Here is an 11,648-nt window from a genome sequence, read left to right as displayed (position 1 = left end):
TGATAAGATATAAATAATAGCCCTCAAAATAGGTTCCTGACTTGGCTCAGGCACTAACTAGCTGTTGATCACAGACGAGTCACTTAAACTCTGCATGTCACTACCTCATATGGCTCTTGTGAAGCTCTGGTGTGGTGCTGCGAAAGCACTTTGAAAGCAAGGTCCTATTTATTATCCATTATTCTCAGTCTTATTAATAACAAGAAGGAATAGGCTGCGTGCCAGAGATAGTTGAGTGGATTTGCAGGACTGGAGGATTGAGGCCACAGAAAAGAATGAAAAGGACAGAGATTGGTTGAGAAATACTTAAGGGGGGGCGGTGATGGGAGGAGGGGACACAGACCATAAAGGCTGGGAGTGCATGTCTACCACACTAAGCAAAAAGGGGTGGGAGGGCTGTTGGTTTCTGAGCTGGGGAAGGTGATCTGAATTAAATCATGCTGGTGATCAAATTTTTAGAAGCCACATAAGGGAAGGAGAAAAAGAATTAAAACCCTCCTTGGCTTGCAGTGTGGAGGGGTGCTGGGTGACTGGGTGGGCACCCCCCACATGACCTTGGGGCTCCAGATGCAGCTCTGTGGACCAGGTCTTGGAGGCTGCACCCTACCTGGCTGCATCGGGAGGGCAGAGCTGCTGTTGCTACATTCGCCTACCAGGCAAATTCTGCTGCCCAGCACGACCTCGGTTCAGCCATTGGGAGCAAGCGGCCAAGGGTCTGGGCCAAGGTGCAAAGCCGGCATGACAGAGAGGGGCTGCGTAAAGAGTAGGGCTGCCTAGAGGAGACTGGGGCCCTGGCAGCCCTTCCTTTTAAAGTGGCAGCAGGCCCTCAGCTTGGCCTGCCATTGCAGTCTGGCAACGTGGCCCACTGCTGCCTTCCAGCTTTTCTAGAGATGCCATCAGTCCTGGGTGTAAAGGTGGAATCACTCCAACAGAATGTGTCTGATGGCTACATACGGGGGTTGCCCACTGGGGGCTTCAGACACATTCCTACCTTCCCCCTGCCCGGGTAGGGTGGGGTGGAGAAGGTCATTTTGACTCTGTGGGAAAGGGCCCTGCAAACTCATCTAACCCATCCTCCCTCTTTAAGAGATGAGAATCCGCTCCTCCTCAATATTGGGGGTAAAGACAGGTGGACTCTCCTGTCTGATTTTCACACAACCTTACTTGTCAGTCAGTTTTCCTTTCCCTCAACCCCAAACTCTCCTTGCTCTAGTAATAAGTAGCAGCAAAATTGGTGCTAATCACAGTCAGCTGAAAATGAGTCACTCATCCATGCATCCATGCATGCATCCATCCATCCATGCATCCATCCATGCATCCATCCAATCGTTCACACATTCAACAGATATTTACTGAACTTCTAGGTGTCAGGACAGAGCTAGGTGCTGCTCTCACAGTGGTGACTGTGAGGAGACAGAAAATTCTCACCTTCCTGGAGTTTCTATTCCATTGGGGGAGCCAGACTACTGGAAGTAAACAAAACGTACCCCAAAGCATCGGGTTGTGGTAAGTGCTGTGAATAAAGATAATGCAGGGTAAGGGCAAGAGCGTGATGGAGGTAGTTATTTTAGGTTGGAAGACCAGAAGAGGCCTCCCTACCCTCAACTCATCCCGTGCTCTCCGTGGTTTAACAAGATTTCTTTGGGTTTCCCCAGCCTCATTCACAGCTGCTCTGATAAAAAAAAAAAAGGTTTCCTCCTCCACCCTCTAGATTCCTGGCCTCCAAGGTAGGCTCTGCCCCAGCCAAGGGGAGCAGGTACAAAGCCCAAATCCCAATCAAGAGTAAGTATTCCCATTTGCCAAAACAGCTGGAAACAGCTGGCCCGCTGCGTCTGTAGGGAGGCAGGAGGCTGCAGCTGCCGGTGAAGGCCAGAGGGCAGGTGGGAAGCAGGGGCAGTCAGCTCGGGGCCATGGCCGCCCATCTCCTCCTCAGGGAGGAACTGACACACAGGAAACGGGAAGTCAGAGTAGGTCCCATCGAGCCCAAATGCCTCTCTTCCCCTCCACCCCAGGTCTCCCTGACTGAAATCTTACCGTCAGAGAGGCACTTCTCTAAACCTTTTTTTTTTCCAAGACTAGATAATCATGGTAAGTGTAACGGCTTTCAAAGAGAAAGACAGAGTTCTCACAGCGACCCAGGAGGCCCCCTACGGTACGCAGCTCTCATCCGTCATGGGCCAGCTGTATAATGTGTGGAACCCAGTGAAAAATGAAACATGGCCCAGCCATATTTATTGCGATCTCCCTGAAGGGAGAGAATTTCATCTTTATGTGTTGTTTTGAGGGTTGTCCTTTAAAGACAGAGCCTTGCACTTGATAGAGGCTCACTAATTTTTGTTGTTGAATAAATGGATAGTGTTGAGTCATGGTGCGGATGTCTTCTAACATTAAGTACTTACAGAATGACAGGCATTGGGTGGAACCAGTGGTTCTCAACCTCTCCTGTACATGAGAATCAACCAGGGAGCTCTTAAAAGTCCCAATGCCCAGACCCCAACTGGACTGGTAACATCAGAATCTTGGAGTGGGGCCCAGACCTCTACAATTTTTTAAGCTCCCCAGGTAATTCCAATGTACAGTCAAGTTTGAGGACTGGTGGCTTAGCTCTACCACACTGGTTTTCTAACATTGTATGTTGGAACACCTGGGCAGCTTGTTAACAATTCAGATGCCCAGAGTCAATTTCAGAGATTCTGGATTAATAAGTTTGGGAAGGGGTCTGTCCTGCTAACAAGCTCTTCAGGAGATTTGATTACACCAAAATTTGAGAACCTGAATTATCACATTGAACCTTCTGATGTGCCTATTTTACAGATGGGAAAAAGGAGACCGTGACAGCTTAAATAGTTTGCCCAAGGGAACTGGCAGAACCAGGATTCGAACCCAGGGCCTCTGACAGCATAGTTTGGGCTTACCCATTAGCTCCCCTCTCTTTCCTTTGTGACAAACACCTAAGTGTGCTCCAGGGGTAGAGGGGAAGGTGGTTGTGAAAAATAAAGATAAGATTATGGGGTTGCATGTAATGTTGTATATTTTGAAGATGGGCAAATCACTATTACCAGCCCCATGGTGAGGAAACATGCCCAGAGTGGTGAACTACCCCTGTCCCCAGGGTCACTGGGCTTCTAACGGGTAGAGCTGGGATTTCCACCTTGCTCTCTGGACTCCAGATCTGGGCATATTCCCCTGGTACGCAAGCCATTCATTTAATCATCACTGCTTGAGAGCCTAGCATGTGCCAGGAACAAGCAACAGAGATTCCAGGAAGAATTTGCGCTTTGTGATTCACCTGCTAATGCAGAACTTGAGGGCTCTGGGTGGAGAATGAGGGAGGAAGGAAAGGAGTCAGGTGGTGCCCTCCGCTATTTGGCGGGTTTACCATTTCTCTTTTTTTAAGTGCAGTTGAGGCCACTAGAGGGCGATACCAGACAAGAGAAAGGAAATAAATGCTTCACCACTGTCTTTAGAACTGGAGAAAATAATACATAACGTGTTTGTGGCTGTGGATTTAAACCAAAAAAGGAGGCTCTAATTCACAGAACAATTGAAGTGAGGCTGCTTTCCCTGGGCTGGCAAGCCACATTAAAACGTGAGGCTGACTTGGAGCCACCTCTGACCTTTCTAGATTTAAAAATCAGGTCAAGGTGAGAGGGGAGGAAGTCTTAGTCTGCCTGAAAGGGAATGTTTATAGTTAATAGAAGGTTTTAAAAAAGACATTTTGTAGCTTCCCAGACTTTTACAACATTGATGGGAGTTAATGTTTCGAGAAATGGTATTATGATGAAGTTGTGTGCTCAATTAATTTTCCATAGATAAAACCATACATTTTCACTGATTGCTTTTTCTGCCCCATGGTGGGGTGGGAGCGCTCAGTTGATAAACATTCTCTCCTCCTCTTCCCCCTGCTCCCTCTTCTCTGCACGAACCCTGGAATCAGAGAGACCTGGTTTCAATCTGGGCTATGTCACAACTGGCTCTGTGACCTTGGGTAAATCACTTAACTTCTCTGAGATGCAGAGTTGTCAACTGGAAAATACAGAGACAAATGATAACATTGCAGGTTTGTCATGAGGTTTAAAGAAAGACTGTGTGGAAAGGCCCCACGCTGGTGCTGAATGCAAAGCCCTCAATACATGCTTGGGAGCAGGGCTAAGACGGAGAATGGGGACATGTCTCCTTTGTAACCCCTTTCATTCTTCTCCCTTCCCCTAGTCTTTTCCGTTAGGCACCAAAAATTCTCCTGTGGTCAAAAGGACACCTAGGTCTTTAGTAAGAATTAATCTGTTGCCCCGCTCTGGGACCACCACTAATCCCAGGGTTTACATTTTAGAAGATGCCTGAATTGGAGAGGGACCCAGAGTGAATTTCAAATGGCAGTCTTTCAACTTGACACCTAATAATCATTATAATTATAACACTTACTGAGCAATATGTGCTAAGCACCATGCTAAATGTTTTATATGCATTATCTCCGTTCTTTCTCACTACAAAGGTGTTTTATTTTGTCCTTATAGATGGGGAAACTGAGATCCAGAGAATTTAAGTAACTTGGGTGAGTTCACATGGCTGCTAAGTGGCAAAGCTGAGGTAGATTCAAACCCAGGTCTGATGCCAAAGCGTACTGTGTAGAAGGGCCTCTGGAAAAAATATGCTTATCATTCACTTTGCTCCAGAGTGACTTCAGTAAAAGGAGGTTCAAAGGAAGGGGAGGCCACGTGGACAGAGAAACCCAGAAAGACTTTTTGGAAGTGGTGGCATTTGAGAGGTGCCCTGAGGATGGGTCAGGGTTCCAGTGGCCAGGGATGAGGAGTGAAGAGGACATTAGAGGCAGAGGACCCATGGAGAGCAGAGGCAAGGGGGCTGGAAAGGATGGGGTTTGTTCTGGAGATTCAGATGTGTCCAGTAATGCACCACCACGTGAAGGAGGCACTGTCTGTCATTTGTATTTTTCAGAGGAAGAAACTGAGACCAGAGAGGGTAACTAACATGGCCAAGTTCACACAGCTAAATGGCAGAACTGGATTCAGTCTACCATCTGGCTTCAGAGCCTCTTCATGGAGAGATCCCTTGTGGAGCAGTCACCAACAAAAGGGAAGGCTGGAGGACCTGTGGCTCCTGGGCTCAGCAGCCCAGCTATGTCTGAGCCCAGAATTACCTCCCTCCTCCCCCATCACCTAGAAATAAGTGGGGGTGGGGGGGGTGGCAAGGGTTGGCGGGGAGAGAACAGTGAGGAACAGGACAAATGTCAAATTCTAAGACAACTACAGTAACTGTACCTTTGCACCATGCCCACCTTTCTATCAGGTTACTATCTTGAGTTCTTTTACATTTAATAATGATGGCTCATTAACCATGTGCCAGGCACTTAAACAATAATGAGGCATGAGGTCGGTTTAGAAACCTGTCTGGGGTCACGTAGCGAACAAGTGGCTGACAGAAGATTCAAACCCAGCTGGTGCCTCTCGCCAGGATACCGTTCCCACTGCCCTCTCTTCTAGTCTCATCCTGCTTCTCACAACAGCCCCATATGGTAGGGTCTCCCATGTGACCGGGTGGGGACCCTGAGGCTTAGGAAGAACAAACAGCAGGTGACGTGTGGGACCAGCATAAGTGGCCAGACTCCTGCCTCTCCATCCAGTGCTCTCTCAGCTATTCCACACCCTGAGTCTCCCAGCAGCTGCCTCTTCCTCCAGTCTGTCCCCAGGCAGTACTTTCCCATGGACCCCGAGTGTCCCCAACACTGCCACTACAGCCAAAGGCCTGGCCTCGGCTCCTGTTACTAGAGAACTGCCCCTTTTGTAGGACAGGAACTCCAGGCCACAGGTGCATTACATTAGTTTATGTGAGTTTTAGGATCTGTGGAATCACGACTGGTATCTCATCTGTGACCAGAAACTGCCTTGGTGGTGAAGGGGATGTGCAGGATGGGGGCAGTACCCACAGATGGCCAGGGACCGATGGCAGCAAACAGACAGAAATCACTGTTAGAGGAAGGGAAGGTAGTGGGGCTCCAGAGGGGATTCCCCCTGTGGATTTAAGGGGAATCACCAAGGTAGAGTGAGAGTGAAAATTCACCTCAATGTTTCTCAGAAGCGAATGTGTACATTCATTCTTTCTACCCATTCATCCATCCATTCATTCAACATGTATGCACTGAGCACCTGTTATATACCAGCAGTATTCTAGGCACTAGAGAAATAGCATTGAGTAAGACATGAGAAAAAACAGACAAAATCCCTACCATCATGGACCCCACTCTACTGGTGATGTTGGGGGTGGGGAACAGACAATAAACAAGCCAGAGACATAGTAAGATAGATGATGATGACACATGCCACGGATAAAACAAATCCAGATATGCAGATACCCAGTGGACTTAGAGATACCCCATGAACCCAGATACTAGGAGAACCCAGGTCTTTACCCAGAGAACCCAGGTCAAATGCAAGCCCCAATACCTCACAGGAGAGGACCTGAGGGGTAATTAAGGGTGAAGGTTCTTAGGCTTGACACAGGGTAGTTGCCCGCTGGGCTGATGGAAATTGGGATCCACCAAGGAACTGGGGCCCACCCTAACAGGGTAGGGGATGGGGGCAGCACTTTCATCAGAGATCTCAGTGGTCAAAGCCAGAATGGAAATGTATGTTGGTGCTGTGGGCTGACATAGAGAGAGGGCTTCTTACCCTCTGTGGTGGAGGTGGTCAGCCTTGTTCTGGCTCTCAGTGAAATGGCCGCCATTCTGGGGCTCGGTTTCCTTGACAGCGGGATAGAGACACAACATATGACTCTAAGCCAATCACGTTGTTACACGTTAAACATGGCTCCAGTGCCTGAACTAAATCTATATCTGCCTGCCTTGTATTTAGGGCCCTCAGATTACTGCTCCTTTCATGATCTACCTGGAGGTCCAAGAAACAGATTTATGACAGAACGGTCTCTGCTTTGGAAACTTAAGCTTCCACAAGAAACTGTCCTGGGGGATCCCTACAAAGATATTTCTGCACCTGTTTGCTTAAACCATCAGTCATTCAAAAGGGTTTATTGAGCAACTTCTTTCTACATATGGCGTGAACAAGGCAAACACGTCCCCACCTTCATGTAGCAGTATAGTGATACACACAGATGAGAAATATGTAGTTATAATATGGGGCAATGGGAGGGAAATAGGGGGTGCTTTGGGAGATACTTAGAAATGGGTGGGGGGTGGTCAAGAATGCTTCCTGGAGAAAATAAAGTCCAAACTGGAAGGAGGTACTGGATAAGGAGACGTGGGAAGAGCACTGGGTCCTTAGGAACAGCTGGGGCAAGCCTGGCATTGAGAGGAAGTGGTGTGCACATCTGGAGGGCAGCAGAGGTGGTGCTGGTAAAGGTGAGAGACAGGCAGCCGGGAGATCAAGCAAGGCCTTGGGGCCATGTGGGAGTGTGAACTTTATCTGGAAGGCAAGGAAGTCACCGAAGAGTCTTAGGTAAAATTACAATGCTCGCATTTGCATTTTACAAAGTGTTTACAACAGAGCGGAGAAAGAATTGGGGAAGGACCCAGAGATGGGTCTGGAAGCTGTTGGTATGCTCTCTAGGAGAACTCCTGACAGAAGACATTCAGGTGGTGGAAATGGCATGTCCAGTTTGGGCTACTGGGTGCACCATGGAAATCTTCATGGAGTGACCAGGGAGGAGAGGCTGACTGACGGAGGGGAAGGAAATGAGTTCAAGGAGGGGGTGGGTGTGCTGAGTTTTGAGGGCCCCTGTGACATCGAAATGGAGGCTGGTCTCCCCCTCTGGAAAGAAATCTGGGTTGGAGATGTGGATTTGGGACTCATTAAGTCCAGATGGTAATTGAAGCCATGGGGATGGAAGAGGGAGGGGTGCTCTCTACGAGTTTTAATATTGCAAAGTGTGAGAAACAAACAAAAAGGAATAAATGCTCATCCGATTGTGGAGGAGAGAAGAATTTATTCACAATCTTGCAAGAGTGGACGCACAGCCAGAAACGTGGCAGGCGTGCCGAACAATAAGACACAGCAAACATTTATATCCTAGGCCTAACATGCAAGTCCCTCCCCTGTTTCTCCATTGGCTGGGTACTCCAGAGGGTACAGTGTATCCGAGAGAGCTAACTTGCCCACCTTTGGGATTTTAAATTGTACAGCCTATCATAGAGTAAACTAGTTTAAATTTCTCGTGGAGAGTTCCTGTCTTTGATTATACCCCCACATCCCTTTACATTCCAGTAACCCTGGTTATTTTTCCCAGATAAGGAACTGGTGCTGGTTCTAGGCTTACATCATGGCTCTCTCTCTCTTTCTCCTTCCCTTTACCACAGGGCCAGTTGAAGCCAGTTCTGCTGCAGAGTCTCCATTTTCCCTAGTCCATGTTGCCTTTATGTGAAAGCTAACCTTAACCCTTTCTTACAGAAGTGATCCCTCAATTCTTCTTATTAAAGCTGGGGATATAGGCTAACATCCCCACTGATACAGAAATCTTGAACCTTCTGCCATTTCATTTCCATGCCCACCTTCTCCTGTTGAAGAGCCTCTGGGGACCTGGGTCCAGGAGAAACCTTGGTAGTCTCCTGGGTGTCACCTCCCTTCCTGGGACCCTTCATCAGCTTTTGATATTTAGTGCATCACGGGTCACCCTCCCTGCTGAATCCATCTGGTAACCTCTTCTGGGAAGGACAACTGAGCTCTCCAGCAGGCAGCACCACCTGCCTTGTTTGTCAAAGGGGAAGGGGACGAGAGAGGACAAGGATGGGGAGAGGAGGGGAGGGGAAGGGAAGGGAAGGAGAAGGGAGGGGAGCGCTGAGCGGGATTTCCCAGAGCCCTGAGCTGCAGCGCCTTGTCCATGACACCACCACCGGGGGTAACTAATGACACCAGCGAACAAAAAGCATTTGCTGGCTTGGACGTAATTTTTGGTAGTGGTGGCACATTCGTCTTTTTAAGATGTCTTTCTCCGGCCACTTCAAAAATAATAACAGCTAACATTTATCCAGTACTTACCATCTACCAGACAACATGCCAAGCATTTTACCTGCATCGCCTCAGTTCATCCTCCCAGGCAGGCCGTGTGGTTATTCCCATTTTACTAATGGAAGAAGCTTGCTCAAGGTCGTGCAGTTTGTAAGTGGAGGGGCCAGGTCGTGCACCCAGGCAGGCTGACGCCGAGGCTCCCACAGTTAACCGCGGGCGTTCATTCAGGGAAGCCGGGAGCTCGCCCTCACACGCTGGCACTCGGCACTCGATGAATGGGAATTTCATTCCCAGCTCTTCTCCCCCACCCCCCCACTCCCCCAGCTCGCTGCGTGACGCAGGCAAGTTGCCTAACACCCCATGTCTCAGTTTCCCTCTCCTGTAATCTGGGGGAGTTTAACGACCGTGAAGCCCTTGGCTCAGTGAACATGTATTTTCCAAAGATGGCCGCGCCCATCTGTCTGCTGCCCCACGTGCTCTCCTTACTGTGCGGCGGTGACCTCCTCCATTGAGAATCCGTTTATGTGCCTTCCTGGTGCAGCAGGGTGCAGCTTTGTAACCAACTGCCTTGACCGATAGAGTGGGATGAAGTACTGTTATGTGATTCGAGAGGAGGTCAAAGAGCTTCCGCCCGGCCCTTTCACTCTGTCTGGAATACACGCCTCGGGAGCCGCGAGCCCACACTTGTGAAGCCCGGCTACCCTGTAGATACGTGCTGGAGGGAGCCCCACTCCTCAGAAAAAGGGAGATGCCGGAGAAGCCCCCGCCGTGGCAGCCCCCAGCCAAACTGCGAATGGGGGAGGCTGCAGAGAGCTCCAGCCCTGCCCAAGGGCCGCCCCAGCTAATGCTGAGAGGAGCAGAGAGGGGTATATCCACCTGCCCCGATGACAGATTGGAGAGCAAAATAAGAGCTGTTTAAGTGTTTTAAGTTTACAATGCAGCACTAGATAACTCGAACAGTACCCAATAAATCCTTATGGTAGTTTTTCCTTCTGTCTGGATGTGCACTCTCTCTGATTCCAGAAGCACCCCACAGATCAGGGGAGGATGTTCTAACATGGAATGTGTTGGGCCTAGAAAATCCAAAATGTAGGTCAACTATTACTGGCTGTTTGGGAGCTTATGAGAGGCTATAATGGCTAACCTGATTGTTTCAGACCAGAGGATTTGAAAATGTTCAAATGAGGGACAGCTAGAAGGAAATTCCTGCATGTGGCAGCCTAGGGAGGGGATTTTCTCCCACACCTCTTTCCTCTCTCGACTCTTCTCTATGAGGCCCCTGCAACCTAAGGTAATAATACATCCTTTGGGGCATCACTTAACGCTTTCCCCAACACTTGCGTATCAATGATGTCATTATAGCCATGCCATATACTTCCAGAATGGAGTAGGACAGGAAAACTCACCTCACATTCCAATTGAGCAAACTGAGGCACAGTGAGGTGAGGTGACAAGATTTAAGCTAATATATCTGGCTGGGGCAGAGTTGACAGCCTAGCTCTTCAACCAGACAGTTCTGTGACCCTAGGCAAGCAACTTGACCTCTCTGTGTCTCAGTTTTCTCATCTGTAAAATAAGGATTAAGATGGTACCCCTTTTAGAGTGTTGTGGTGTCAGATAATTCATGAGAAGTGCTTAGGATGTTCCTGGCCTGCAGAAAAACCTAGTAAGTGGTTGAGTTGGGACTTCAACTCAAATAGTCTGACCACAGACTCCACACTGGCAAGCCCAAGTCTTGGAAATCCCACCAATCCCCCAAAAGGAGGACAGATGTCAATCTCCCAGGGACTCCCCCTGATACCCAGAGGGTGTGATTTTGGGTCCTACCTGGCCACCCTTCTCTGTCACTGTGTCTTGGATATGTGATGCCCTGAGCTGAGTGCCGCTCCATCCCCTTCTCTTTCATCAGAGCAGCCCAAGATTACACAAGCGTTTTTGGCAGTCCCAGTACACTGCTGACTCATCCTGAGCCTGCAGTCAAAATCCTGAGTGTTTTTGCCACAGGTGCTCAGGTTAAGCTGCATTCCTTCCCATCTAGGATTGGTGCAGTTGGAGATTTACAAAATCAGACTGCAGAGTTGCCTACCTTTTTAGATTTTGCTCATTGTTTTATCCTGTCTGGAGTCACCCTGAAGTCTTTTAATTTATCTTCCCTTTTTCTTAAGTTTGTTTAAGTGGCTTACTTTCTTGCAATACAAAAAGTAAGTCATAGATGACATAGTGGGGTGTGGAAAAGGCAAATCAATGCCTAGTGTTCCTGCCAGGTCCTCCCCATGCCCAAGCCTGTGGCAGACGTTGCAGTTCATCATGACTCTCATTTCTGCCGAGTCTGGACACGGCCTTGATTTTGATCAGCTGCCACCTGGATAGGATAGAGCCGGGGACAAAGGACAGAGAGGAGGACAGTGGCATAATTAATCAGGCTTCTAGCATCCTGGTTTTTCAGATGGTTCCTAATCTCCCTAAATGTACTGTCATCTAAACCACATTTTTTCTAGCTTGCCCACAAGGATAAACTATCTTTATCATGTCTGATTGCTTGTTGGACTACACATTTTCTAAGTTGTCCCATCCCTTGGTTCTACTTGTCTAGCAATACTATGCATGGTGCTTGCTGGTCACTGGTGGTCTCTGGGCCCCAGAATGGGTAGGTGGGGCAGAGTGGGCTGAACACAG

Source organism: Choloepus didactylus, chromosome 11 (assembly GCF_015220235.1).
Source record: "Choloepus didactylus isolate mChoDid1 chromosome 11, mChoDid1.pri, whole genome shotgun sequence".
Lineage (NCBI taxonomy): Eukaryota > Metazoa > Chordata > Mammalia > Pilosa > Megalonychidae > Choloepus > Choloepus didactylus.
Note: the sequence above shows the minus strand (reverse complement) of the source record.